The sequence below is a fragment of the Saccopteryx bilineata genome, chromosome X (assembly GCF_036850765.1).
Source record: "Saccopteryx bilineata isolate mSacBil1 chromosome X, mSacBil1_pri_phased_curated, whole genome shotgun sequence".
NCBI lineage: Eukaryota > Metazoa > Chordata > Mammalia > Chiroptera > Emballonuridae > Saccopteryx > Saccopteryx bilineata.
The window spans coordinates 31,625,868-31,640,703 of record NC_089502.1 but is presented as its reverse complement, the minus strand read 5'-3'; the positions used below and the strand labels follow the sequence as shown (position 1 = coordinate 31,640,703).

At 42.1% G+C, this 14,836-nt stretch overlaps 1 protein-coding gene across 1 annotated transcript in view; it reads right to left on the bottom strand.

Moving 5' to 3' along the window:
- Positions 1 to 13,221, bottom strand: part of KLHL13 (kelch like family member 13) — a 245,621-nt gene extending 232,400 nt beyond the window's left edge. Inside the window, exon 1 of the mRNA XM_066249683.1 lies at positions 12,951 to 13,221. The gene's annotated coding sequence lies outside the window, so the exon portion shown is untranslated. The remainder of the gene's footprint in view (positions 1 to 12,950) is intronic.
- Positions 13,222 to 14,836: the final 1,615 nt, after the last annotated feature.

The following is a 14,836-nucleotide window of genomic DNA, read 5'->3' as shown; positions in this document are numbered from 1 at the left end:
TTTAACCCAGGAGGTTAAAGACTTATACTCGGAAAATTATAAAACATTGATAAAATAAATCAAGGAAGGTACAAACAAGTGGAACATATACTGTGTTCATGGTTAGGAAGAATAAACATCAATAAAATGCCTATATTACCCAAAGCAATCCATACATTCAATGCAATTCCAATTAAAACATCAATGCCATACTTCAAAGATATAGAAAAAATATTCCAAAACTTCATATGGAACCAAAAAAAGAACATGAATAGCCTCAGAAATCTTGAAAATGAAGAATAAAGTGGGAGATATCATACTTCCTGATATCAAGTTATACTACAAGGCCATTATACTCAAAACAGCTTGGTACTGGCATAAGAACAGGTGTACAGATCAATAGAAAAGAACAGAGAGCCCAGAAATAAACCCACACCTTTATGGACAATTCATATTTGACAAAGTAGACAAGAGTATGCAATGGAGTAAAGACATTCTCTTTAATAAATGGTGTTGGGAAAATTGGACAGGTACATGCAAACAAATGAAACTAGACCACCAACTTACACCAGTCACAAAAGTAAACTCAAAATGGATAAAAGACTTAAATGTAAGTCACGAAACTATAAACATCTTGGAAGAAAACATAGGCAGTCAACTCTCTGATATCTCACTTAGCAATATTTTTGCTGATATATCTCCATGGGCAAGGGAAATAAAGGACAAGATAAATAAATGGGATTATATGAAACTAAAAAACTTTTGCACAGCAAAAGACACCATGAACAAAATAAAAAAACAACCACACAATGGGAAAATATATTCACCAATAGGTCTGATAAGAAGTTAATAACCAAAATTTATAAAGAACTTTTAAAACTCAACACCAGGAAGATAAAACATCTAATCAAAAATGGGCAAAACAGGCCCTGGCCAGTTGGCTCAGCGGTAGAGCGTCGGCCTGGTGTGCAGGAGTCCCGGGTTCGATTCGGGAATTGAACCAGAGCACACAGGAAAAGAGCCCATCTGCTTCTCTACCCCTCCCCCTCTCCTTCCTCTCTGTCTCTCTCTTCCCCTCCGCAGCCGAGGCTCCATTGGAGCAAAGATGGCCCGGGCACTGAGGATGGCTCTGTGGCCTCTGCCTCAGGAGCTAGAATGGCTCTGGATGCAACAAAGCAACGCCCCAGAGGGGCAGAGCATCGCCCCCTGGTGGGCATGCTAGGCGGATCCCAGTCGGGTGCATGCAGGAGTCTGTCTGACTGCCTCCCTGTTTCCAGCTTCGGAAGAATGAAAAAAAAAAATGGGCAAAAGAAATGAATAGACACTTCTCTAAAGACACATACAGATGGCCAATAAGCATATGAAAAAAATGTTCATCACTAATTATTAGAGAAATGCAAATTAAAACTATAATGAAATACCACCTCACACCTGCCAGAATGATGCTTATTATCAAAACAACATATAATATGTACTGGCAAGAATGTGGAGAAAAGGGAACCCTCCTGCACTGCTGGTGGGAATGCAGACTGGAGCAGCCACAAAGGAAAACAGTATGGAGTTTCCTCAAAATATTAAAATGGAACTGCCTTTTTACCCAGTTATTCCACTTCTAGGAATATATCCTAAGAATATCAAATCACTGATTCAAAAGAAGAAATGCACCCCCATGTTCATTGCAGCATTGTATACAATAGCCAAGATCTGGAAACAGCCCAAGTGTCCATCAGTGGACGAGTGGATTAAAAAACTGTGGTTCATATACACAGTGGAATACTACACGGCTATGAAAAAGAAGGAAGTCTTACCTTTTGCGATGGTATGGATGAATCTGGAGATTATTATGCTGAGTGAAATAAACCAGACAGGGAAAGAAATATATCCTATGATCTTACTTAAATGTGGAATCTAATTTTAAAAAAGTGAACTGAGGAAGGGTATAGAGGCAGAGGCAGGGTCACAGGGAGCAGAGGGACAACTGTCAGAGGGAAGGGGGATGAGGGGTTGAGATCAGAGAAGGTGAAAGGATTAGTGAAGTTATATGTGTATAACACATAGATACAGATAACAGGACAGCAAATCCCAGAGGGTAGGGGGGAGGGAGTTAAGGGGAGGGCAGCAAAATGGGTGTAATGGAGGACACAGAGGTAGGAGGTGAGGGTGTTATATTGACTGAGACACTTGAATCCATGTTAACATAATAAGTTAAAAATAATTTTTTTAAATGTATGGCTATTTTTATAAAGTGGGACCAAGAAGCAAAACTCTACAACTCTCTTACCCCCTTTTACTGAATATGTATTATCCGATGGCTTTAGGCGACCCCTGTGTTTTGGTCGTTCGACCCCTGCCGGGGTCGCGACCCACAGGTTGAGAACCACTGCTCTAGAGTGAGACACCAACAATGGAAATGGGGCATTAAATAGTAAAAGTCAATGGAAAGATTCAGTGTTTGACTTACTTCATTTACTTTCACCCCCTTTCTTTGCTTGCCCTCCTCTTCATTTTTCTCATCTGTAGTAAATCAAAGCATTGCTTTATAGCAGGCATTCTTCCAATGTACTGCCTGAACCTTTGCAAACCATCCCAAACTCTAGAAACAGTTTATCAACCTTAAAGCATACAAACCTTGACAATTTCTATTATTAAATATTTCAGTGGCCAACAATTAATGAAGCAATTTCTGTACTGAATGTTATAAACAAAAGCAACTTTTTACAGTTAGGAAAAGTTAACTTTACCTGGCCAGGTAGCTCAGTTGGTTAGAGCATCACCCTGACACGCCATGGTTGTAGGTTCGATCCCCAATCAGGGCACATACAAGAATCAACCAATGAATGCATAAATAAGTGCAAAAACAAATATATTTCTCAATCTCTCTCTCCCTCCCCTTCCTCTCTTTCTAAAATCAATAAATAAAAATTTTAAACTGGGGGGAAAAGTTAGCTTTAATCAGTGACATAGGCAAATATGCATCAAAAGGGACAAAGCCTTGACCCCAACAATAGTGCTGCTTTAAGTTTGTTGCTATTGTATTCTAACAAACTCGTTTCAGATTATCTGTCCCTTGACAGGTCCATCACTGTGAGTCTTGGCTATTACCCACAAACATTAGGAACTCTGTTAGGACCCAACAAATTTTAAGATTTAGACCATTACAAGCAATGAGAGTGTTCTGGGAACTGACAGAAATTGCAACATAGGGAGAAAATTAATGTCTGTTACCTTTTCCATAGAGCAGTGGTCAGCAAATTCATTAGTCAACAGAGCTAAATATCAACAGTACAATGATTGAAATTTCTTTTGAGAGCCAAATTTTTTAAACTTAAACTATATAGGTAGGTACATTCCTTATCAAGGTAGCACCCACACGTGGTATTTTGTGGAAGGGCTACACTCAAGGGGCCAAAGAGCCGCATGTGGCTCACAAGCCACAGTTTGCCAACCACTGGACTAGGTCATCACGGGAATTTAAGGCTATGAAAAGGTATGGGTATTTGACTAAAGGAACACTTTCAAGACAGAACAGTGTGGCCCTCAGTGCTTTTTAAAGGGTCACACCAGAGTTACCACAGCTGCCCTTGTAAGGAGAGATTTTTTTTTCTGAAGAACTGGTTTTTACCTCAAATCTTGATATGAATATTGCATTCTAAAGCATAATGGACAGGCATACCTTGTTTTATTGCACTTTGCTTTACTGCGCTTCACAGATACTGCCCTTTTCAACAAAGTGAAGGTCTGTGGCAACCTTTCATCAAGTGAGACTATTTGTGCCATTTTCCCAACAGGCTTAGAGGACAGTTAACATTTTTTTAGAAAAGCATTTTTAAATTAAGGTATGTACATTGTTTTTCAGACACCATGTTATTGCACACTTAATAGTCAGTGCAAACATAACTTTTATATGCACTAGGAAACCAAAACATTTGTGTGACTCTTTATTGCAATATTTGTTTTATTACAGTGGTCTGGAACCAAATCTGGAATATCTCCAAGGTATACCTGCATCTGAATTTGTATAAATATTATTAAATATTTTAAATTACCTACCAGTGAACATTCTCCTAAATCTGTGTGTAAGACAGATGCTTCAAGAGAATTCAAGCTGTTTTATGCTTTAGCTTCGGGGGCATACTATCATATCACCACCCTTACGAACCAGTATGACCAGTGTGCTCCAGTTTGAGCCACAGAGCACTGGACAGAGATTCCATTTGTTTAAACTAGTGCAATTCCTGGACTATAATAGGCACTTAATAAATATTTGTGGAGTAAATTGACAGAATACTTTCGAAGATTAGTTTTCAACTGTAAGAACTTTGCAGAAATAAATCTTTGAGACACATAATTATGCCCAAAGCCATAAAAGAAAAAGGACAAACGGCCCTGGCCGGTTGGCTCAGTGGTAGAGCGTCAGCCTGGCGTGCAGGAGTCCCGGGTTGGATTCCCGGCCAGGGCACACAGGAGAAGCGCCCATCTGCTTCTCCACCCCTCCCCCTCTCCTTCCTCGCTGTCTCTCTCTTCCCCTCCTGCAGCCAAGGCTCCATTGGAGCAAAGATGGCCCGGGCGCTGAGGATGGCTCTGTGGCCTCTGCCTCAGGTGCTAGAATGGCTCTGGATGCAACAGAGCGACACCCCAGAGGGGCAGAGCATCGCCCCCTGGTGGGCATGCCGGGTGGATCCCGGTTGGGCGCATGCAGGAGTCTGACTGCCTCCCCATTTCCAGCTTCGGTAAAATGAAAAAATAAATAAATAAATAAAAGAAAAATAAAAGAAAAAGGACAAACAAAATATCCCAATTGTGATTTATAAATATTGATAAGGGGAAAAAGAAACCCTATTTTACTTAGTTTACTTGGAAAGGAAAGCTGCCAGAATGTCACATTGGGATAATATTGCAGGAGGTAGAGGGTAGGGCGATTAAAAACCAATTCCATATAGTGGAGACTAAGAAAAGTTTTCAATTGTTTCCTGTTTTATCTATGGTATATTTTTAGTATTAATGACTACAAACTAACAGAGGAAACTAAAGACTGGTAAAGGGCACCCATGTCCCAGTGTAACCATGCATGATGCTGGAACTACTGAAGGCCAGGAACCACGCCTCATTTCTTTTTATTTCTATACACATGAGGAGTTCAATAAATGTTTAGCAACTGCAAAGGATAAGTGTCTAATAAATAAATTTTTAACTGAATCCTCCCACACATACCCCCAAAAAGAAGAACCCTTAAAAAGCATATCTTGGTTTAAGTTGCAAAAGGAAAATAAAAATAAATGTTTTCAATGTTACTAAATGAGAGCATTGAAAGACCTGAATCCTAGCTGTTTTCTATTGATAAAATGCTCATACAGCCAGCACTCTAGTCAGAGTTGTTACATGAATAAATCAGCTTCTATACATGGCAATCAATATGATAAAGGCATTTGGAAGGATAAAATAATCTATTTACCTCCCTAATCACCACCAAAAGCATCAACTTACTTTGTGCAAGACCCTTGGTGCCAGATGTGTTTCCAAATTCAGAAATGTCCCGACTTTGGGACAGGTAGCAACCTGCACATACTACATGTTATGTAATACCCCGGCAGGGCCTGAGGCACTGTCCCACAAACATATTACTAATTCTATAGCAAAACCAAATAAAAAGTAATATTAAACATAATAAAGAATAAAAATACCCTTACCCTTACATCAGTTCGAGTCAGATGTTGTCACCACCTGACTTGGCTCCTAACTTACTAAATAAAAATCTTATAGGTTTTCAGAGTTTTTGAAAATGAAAAATTACAAACCACAAATTGTAGACCCAACTAACCCAATTCTTATAAGTACCCTAAAAGGTAAGTCTTATTATTCCTATTTTACAGATGAAAAGTATAAAGTATGGAGAGCTTAACTAATTCACCCAGTATCCCACAGCCAGTAAGTCTCCTAGCCAGAACTGAATCCCAGGAAATCTAGCTTCAGAATTGTTCTCTTAATAACTTTGCTCTATGACCTCTCTCAGAAATGCTTGAGTCCTGGCCTGTGGTGGTACAGCGGATAAAGCGTGGGAAAAAGAGACAACCTGGAATGTTGAGGTTGCTGGTTCAAAGCCCTGGGCTTGCCTGGTCAAGGTACATATGACAAGGATCAGTGAACAACTAAAGTAAGCAGCTATGAGTTGATACTTCTCGTTCCCCTGATCCTTTCTCTCTTCTCTCTGTAAAATCAATTAAAATCTTGTAAAAAAAAAAAAAAAAGAAAGAAAAAGGAAGAAAGAAAGAAAGAAACACTTGAGGACACCAAACACATAAAAAGTAAAATAGCATTAAACAATTTAAGGATCCAAAACAATCATAAGAGACACAAGACAAGGCAGCATTTATTCATTATTCAACAACTATTTATACAAGACATACCATGGACCAGGTGCTTGGGATACCAAGAATGAGCAAACCAGACAAGGTCCAAGTCACCTTCATGGAGCCAGAGACCATTGGGGAGATAGGCAGGCATCAAAATAAACATATAGCAGTTCCTCGAATAATGTTTTTTCATCCAACATCGTTTTCCTATAACATTGATGAGATGCCCAAGGAACTTAATTCTTGTTTGTATCAATTAGGTGATAGTAAAACGGTTTTGTCATATGTCATTTCATTTAAAGTTGTAGAACCTATAGATGATGTTAAGTGAAGAATTACTGTAATTAATTATGATACATATGACAAGTGTGTGACTGCTGTTCACGTTCAGAGGTTAGGCCAGCAGAGGTTGGTGTATTCGGATGTGGAATTTGAACTGTTCCTAACTAGTGTTGGGATTTACAATGACAAAGGGGAAAACAAAGGACTTTGCAAATGGATGATGGCATGGCATCTGTTCAATAAGCAGTTACTGTGCACCTACTGTATACCAAGAATAATGCTAACAAAAATGTTCCAAACTGGGGAAAGTCCATTCAGATCAACAGAAAGTTTATGTAACAGAATAATAAGGACATGTCAGAGAGTAGGCCTGAGTCAAATAATGTACAGTCCTTGAGTGCCACATTAAGGAGTGAGAACTAGACCCTGCAGGAGTTGCTGAAGGTTATTTTGCTGATTATTTCCCCACAATATTATGATTTACCCCTATAGAATATCAATTACTATCTACATTCTTATTTGGGGCCAACTGGACCTCAAAGCTGGATTGCTTTCAAGAAAGGGCTCAGGGCAACAAAATAAATGCCAAGTCTAAATTCACTTGAGCATCAAGGAACAGAGTAACCCTAATCTCTCAAAGAATAAACATATGGCAATTTGGGGAAGGGAGGTAGAGGTGGGTATAGAAGGGATAAATAGTGATGAACCAAAACTTTATGGGGGGGGTGAGGTGAACACACAATGCCATATACAGAGATGTATTGTAGAACTAGGCACCTGAAACCTGTATATTTATGTTAACTGGTGTCACACCAAGAAATTCAATTAAAAAATAATAAAACAGCCTGACCTGGAGGTGGCACAGTGGATAGAGCATCAACCTGGGACGCTGAGGACCCAGGTTTGAAACCTGAAGGTTGCCAGTTTGAGCGCAGGCTTATCTGGCTTGAGTGGGAGCTCACCAGCTTGAGCATGGGGTCGCCGGCTTGAGCATGGGATAACAGACATGATCCCATGGTTGCTGGCTTGAGCCCAAAGGTCACTGGCTTGAAGCCCAAGGTTGCTGGCTTGAAGCCTAATGTCGCTGGCTTGAAGCCTAATGTCACTGACTTAAGCAAGGGTCATTGGCTCAGCTGGAGCTCCACACTCCCCCTCCCCCCTGTCAAGGCACATATGAGAAAGCAATCACTGAACAACTAAAGTGGCACTACTATGAGTTGATGCTTCTCATCTCTCTCCCTTCCTGTCTGTCTGTCTCTGTCTCTCTCTAAAATAACAATAATAATGAAACAACAATCGAGCTACATGATTTCATTAAAAAAAGAAAAAGGAAAAGAAAAGAAGAGATAAAAGAAAAGTGTTAGATAAGGCAACAGCTAAAGGAATGGCAAACTCCTCTAAATACCAAAGGCCATTTCTAAAACCTAACTTATTTTTTCATATGCAGATGAAACTTCCAACCTTCTAAAAAGAAATATATGGCCCTGGCAAAGTAGCTTGGGTGGTTAGAGCATCATTCTAAAGTGCAGAGAATGCAGGTTTGATTCCCAGTCAGGGCCCATAGAGGAACAGATCAATGTTCCTTTCTCTCTCTCCCCCTTCCTCTCTCTCTAAGAAATTAATAATTTTTTTAAAAAAAAGAAAATAAATATATGTCTATGAAAAAATAACACATTCTTTGAAAAATCAAATTCTTACGTTGAACAATGATCTGATTTTTTTTGTGACAACTTACCTCAGGGAACAAGTGACATTATGACAGTGGAAAGTAAACTGCTTTTTAAGTTACTCAACTTAGAGTCCCCATTCCCTTACCCCCTTATTTAAACAGAGTAGAGGACTACATATATATTTAGTAAATATATCAAACAAAGTTTTTCATCTCAGGTATTAATGTAAATAACCAAGTAGGTAGATATTCTATTTATCTTATGCAAAGCAAATTTTTATTTATATTCACTATTATTTTTCAGCCAGTAACCTCCCACCAAAAAGAAGTTAACAAAGATTCTTCTATGGCTTCCTATTGTTATGAGAAGAAAACCCAACTTATTTCTCAGTATTTTCAAACCCTGCATTACCTATTATCTGACACCCTCTAGGCTCTTTAACACCTTTAACCACTCTCTCTCCACCCACCCAAGTCACTAGGCTCCAGCCATACTGGCTTGCTTTCTGTTCCTCAAACACCCCAAGTTTGTCTTTCTGCCTCAAGGCCTTGGCTGGGATTCCTCTCTCTGCTCTCCACAAGATAGGTTCATTCTCTTCTCTTTCAGGTCTGTTCAAAGGTCATCTTCACTGAGAGGCCTCTTCTGACCACCATAGCTAAATAGGCGCTTCTCATTTCTCCATGTCACATTTTGCTACTCATTTCCTTCATTATTCTTACTTTGATCTATAAGGACCTTCTTCTGTTTACTTGTGTATTGTCTATATCCTTTGTTGGAATAGAACCTTTCTAAGACTCCACAGGAGCAAGAACCATGATTTGTAAGGTATACCAGTGTGCCTGATACAGGGTTCTTAGCCAACAGAAGGCGCTCCAAAGAGCTTGTAAAGTAAATTACTAAATGAATGAACAATATATATATTTAAAGGCTGATTGTTCTGAATGTTAGTTTTTCTTGTTGTCGTTTTTTTTTGTTGTTTTTGGGTTTTTTTTTCAGTTTTCCGAAGCTGGAAACAGAGAGGCAGTCAGACAGACTCCCGCATGCGCCCAACCGGGATCCACCCGGCATGCCCACCAGGGGGAGATGTTGTACCCCTCTGGGGTGTCGCTCTGTTGCATCCAGAGCCATTCTAGTGCCTGAGGCAGAGGCCACAGAGCCATCCCCAGCGCCCGGGCCATCTTTGCTCCAATGGAGCCTTGGCTGCAGGAGGGGAAGAGAGAGACAGCGAGGAAGGAGAGAGGGAGGGGTGGAGAAGCAGATGGGCGCTTCTCCTGTGTGCCCTGGTCGGGAATCCAACCCGGGACTCCTCCATGCCAGGCCGACGCTCTACCGCTGAGCCAACCGGCCAGGGCATGTCAGTAACTTTTTTAAAAAACTTTTTTTTTTCTGATTTAAGATGTTTTTTCTAGGGCTGTTTCCTTTTCCATGTTCTTTCTACATTTTCTGAAATCTGATGATGCCTGAAAAATTATTGTTATTTAACATTAATTAAAATAGATGGGCCCTGGCCGGTTGGCTCAGTGGTAGAGCGTCGGCCTGGCGTGCAGGAGTCCCGGGTTGGATTCCCGGCCAGGGCACACAGGAGAAGCGCCCATCTGCTTCTCCACTCCTCCCCCTCTCTTTCCTCTCTGTCTCTCTCTTCCCCTCCCGCAGCCAAGGCTCCATTGGAGCAAAGATGGCCCGGGCGCTGGGGATGGCTCTGTGGCCTCTGTCTCAGGCGCTAGAATGGCTCTGGTCGCAACAGCGCGATGCCCCGGATGGGCAGAGCATCGCCCCCTGGTGGGCAGAGCGTCGCCCCCTGGTGGGCGTGCCGGGTGGATCCGGTTGGGCACATGCGGGAGTCTGTCTGACTGTCTCTCCCCGTTTCCAGCTTCAGAAAAATACAAATACAAAAAAAAAATAGATGGGTTTTAACCAATGGATTTAAGGGAAAAAACTGGGGGGAAATTTTAGCAGTTTATTAAACACCAATAAAGTTAAACAATTTGAAAATCGGGTAGTCTCATTTCAATATTGTAAGTCAAATTAAATAAAGAAAAGTAATTTAAAATGCAAAGAAAATGAAAAAGAAGAGAATGCAATAGCCAGATGCAGTTACATTTAGTAACATCAGGAATATACAGTATGATCATCTTTAGGTGTACTAGGTGAGTTATCAAATACATATTGAAATATATTAAAAAGATTCAGAGCAAAATGCTTATAATGAACTCACATCCACCCTTTTTTTCTTTCCTTGCAAATATAAATAGTTCATATTAGCGGCAGTGTTAACTTACAGTTACTATCGATAAGAATCACAAAAGGGCTTTTTGGTTGTTTCCATGTCTTATATGGAATGCAATAAGTAAATCAGAAAAAACTAAGAACTAAAAAAAAAAAAAAAAAAAAAAGTAAGAACTGCATGATTCCATACATAAGTGGGACATAAAAAAAGAGACTAAGAGTCATGGACAAGAGTGTGGTAGTTGGGTGGGGGAGAGGGGAAGGGGAAGGGGGAGGAGGAGGAGTACAAAGAAAACTAGATAGAAGGTGACAGAGGACAATCTGACTTTAGGTGATGGGTATGCAACATAACTGAATGACAAGATAACCTGGACATGTTTTCTTTGAACATATGTACCCTGATTTATAAATGTCACCCATTAAAATTAATAAAAATTTATTTTAAAAAATCACAAAAGGAAAAACTAATGACATAAACCCTCTTCCTTGAAGCAGTTTGGAAGTTTATATGTCTTTTCAGAATGGGTTGCCATGAAAATTACAGATTTAGGAGGGTGGCCGTATTAGTATAAAGTTCCCTTTCCATACTATTTTCCATTTTTTAATAGAGCTAAAGTGAAGTCAGGAATTAACCAAACAAGGGGGGAAACTACAAATCACCTGCCAATCCTCTAACTAAATTGATAATCATTAGCTTTTACTGTTCTTGTAAAAACCACTTTCTTCAGAACATCAAGCTAAACTCCAGTCACACCACACTTTTCAAAGTGTGCTTATAAAAATACAAATTAAAAATCTTGGGAAATTTGGGCTCTTATTTGTCTATTTTCAAAATATAACACTTGATGTTGCAGCAGAAACTAAATTCATTATCTCTCTGCCAAAAGAAGTGCTACCAGGACAGTAAAATTTGGTGTTATCTTCATTCATAACTTGGTTTCTTCTGAGATTACTGTCAATTAGCACTCACTATGCCAATGGCAGCACCTGGGCACATATCAAGAAACAAATTCTATCACGGTTAAGTGTAAAGGTATTAAGAAGAACTTGCAGTTAAGGGAGTTAATATGTTTAAGCGTACAATGATGTCATCACTGCTTAATTACTGCTTTTTTCTCAGTTTTCACATTTGAGCACTAGATATAGCCATTCTGAAAACAGAATCGCACACGTCAGCATGCGCCACTTCACTATCTGCCTTCACTTGCAGCTTCTCTGCTCAGTTGTCTTCAGACACCAATTCGAGTATGGAAGTGAATAAATGAACCTCAGTGTGGCGGCCGACAGGGCAACTGCATCAGGAGGTGAGATTGCTGAGAGACAAACAGGAGCCGCGTGAAATCAACTTAAGCAAATTACTCTCCAATCCACAGAAAAGTAGTCTCTTTTTTAAAAGCATGGTTTTTAGATGCTGGTTCTTGGGGGTTTAAACAAATATAGAATCTAATGTAAGAAATTGTGGATTCTTTCTTTAAAAAAATTAAGCAGGTGCCTTCTCAACAGAGAGAATTTTAAACCCAAGTCTCAGTTCCCTTACAATGTGCTTAGTAACGACTGTGCTAACTTGAGTGACTTTATTCCACACCACTGGAGTCCTACATTGAAACCATGAACATCCCATTTTGCAGGTGGAGAAATTAAGCGAGGCAACAAAAGTCACCCTGTCTCAGACCTGCTCAGAAGTGGGGACGGGGGTCAGATTTAGGGCCATGTGCTAGGATTACATACGACCATACATTTTAAGTGGCTGTGGTTCTTGGACTAAGTTTTTGAAAACTAGAAAGAAACTTTCAAGTTCCTTAGCTGATATTTACTAGAGAACCGTTCCCATCACTTTCAGTAAACCTAGGTTATCACACTGTAGTCTCCCAAGAAAATCATCAGTCAACTGTGATGAAACCAAAGAAGCCAATACGTTCACAGATGAAGACATTCAGAGCAGAGTTAAAAACTTGGAGGAGAAGGAAAGTGAGTGCTTCTGACTCGGGGGCCAGCAGCGAAATCTCCCAAGTTAGAAAATTCAGAGGAAGGGATGGCTTGGGCAGCACAAAGCAGAAACTGTTAGAACGCAAGAGACAGTTGGGCGGAGGCGGACAGAGGGACCCCAGACCGTCAGGGCACCGACAGCGAAGCCCGGACGAGGAGGTCTAGGAGGAATAACAAAGAAGCAAAGGAAAACTGGGTTCTGGGGTCCTAAAAGGACCCAGAGGTCCGGAGAAGCCAGCGAGTCCGGGAGGTAGGGATGAGAAGGTGCAGGGATGAGGACGCGCACCCGCACGCGAGAGAAAAAGAGGGGGGAGCGTGCAAAGGGCGAACCTGGGTCCCTCTCCGTCAGCCCCCGGTGCAGATAGCAACTCCTTCCCGCTCCCCGTCTCGCCGCGCCGGGTCCCGGACGCGGGAAGACGCCCGGCGGAGCCCCTGCTACTTCAAGACCCTGCCTCACCTTGTTAGCCGCGTCCCGGCGTCCCGCTGCTCGGCCGCCGGCTGCAGCGCTCCGAGGGCCAGAGAAGGAGTCGCGCGGCGCACCCGGAGCTCTCTCCAGCTACGAGGCACCGCTCCGCACCTCCGCACCCCCTGTTCGCCCTGGTCACTTCGCCCGGTCCTCGCTCAGTCGGAGAGCGCGGACCCTAATGCGAACGCCGCCTCAGTTATTTCCAAAAGTGCCCGTTCCAGTGTTCGCCGGACTCGGAGCTCAACTGCTGCGGCTGCAGCGGCAGCGCCTCCGCCTGACCTCACCCGGGGTGTGGGGAGAGAGGGGGGCGGGAGCGGGTTAAGGAAGGGAGAGGGGAGGGGGAGGAGGAGGGGGAGGGGAGGAGGAGGGGAGAGGGAAGAAGCGCGGGCAGGGGAAACATGGCGGCGGGGTGGCCCTGGCGGCGCCTGCGCGGCAGGCGAGGGAGCTGGGGCTAGGACGGTGCCGAGGGTCCGAGCACAACTCCTCCGCCGTAGCTGTGCGTTGGAAGGGTGGCCCCGGAGGCGGGGTGACTGCCAAGTGGCCCTCAGGCCTCCAGAACCTGGGCGCTCGTGATGGAGCACACATGGCTTCTTGTGCCCAGGAGGGAGGAGAGGTAAAATTGTCAAGTGTCCAGGAACAGCAGTCCCGCTTAACCACTCCAAAAGGAGGCCCGCGCGTGCCTCCTGCCAGCCGTTGTCACGGTCCCTCATAGTCACGGAGGGCTCGGGCACAGGGTGTGCTTCACCTCGGTGGGGCACGCACCTCAAAATAAGCCTGACCCAGGCTCTCACACAATTGTTCATCACTCAGAAAGTGCAGTGAGCGCTACATCTCTCTCCTCCCTGCCGAAGAGTGTTAACAAAGAGGAAGAATAACAACAAATACAGCAGTTAAACATTACGCTGAGCGTTTACTATGAACCAAACGCTGAACTCACAGCTATGCCCCAAGGTCCACATTTTTATTATCATCTCCATTTTACAAGTGATGAGACTTGAGGTGTAAAGGTCAAATCACTTGTCCAAGGTTACACAATTAATGAGGGACAGAGCAGGACCTAGGATCTCAAGCAGGGTGATTCTAGCGCCCAAGCTCTTGGATGTGCTCGCTGTACTCTATGACATCTGAACTAGTTAGACTCTGTTAGAGGACCTGCTACTTGCTCTAAGTCAGAATCAACACTTGCTCCTCCCTGTTTTGTCTGCCTAGTCCCCAACAAAAACCCAGTCAAGCCTTCCTTTATGTTCTTAACTGTTACAGCCTGGGGCCACCTTCTTAGACCTCTTCCCTTACCTCTCTACTTAAAATTCTAGATCAGAAAAATTAATGGGATCGTGTTAATAGCAACCAGTTTAGTCAATGAATGCTTTTATTTTTTTAAGGAAGTGATGGGAGTGAGTGTAGTGACTGTAGTTCTTCATGTTTCCTCATATTTCTCCCATTGCCCACCGTTAAACCGAAAAGGAATTTGAGATCTCAACATTGCCGACTTTGGTATTTCAAATTCAATGCACTGAAATTCTAGTTTGTGGTTTTCTGGTAACTTTGAAAATAATCAGCTACTCAAAAACTTGGTAGAATTAAGGATCTAACAACATTGTTAGGTTTTATCAAGCTGATGAAAAGATAAATAACTACAAATGCACATGAAATCTGCATTATCTTTTACCTGTTAGTGTATTCAACACAGTTCATCTTCATGAATAGGAATGTATTCATTGGCTTCTCCACCATGCTTATTCAATAATTATTGTATATTCACATTACAGTAGTCCCTCATCATCCACAGGGAATATGGTCCAGACTCCCAGTGATGCCGAATCCATGGGTAGTACCAAACCCTATATATATTATGTTTTTTCCTGTAGATACATACC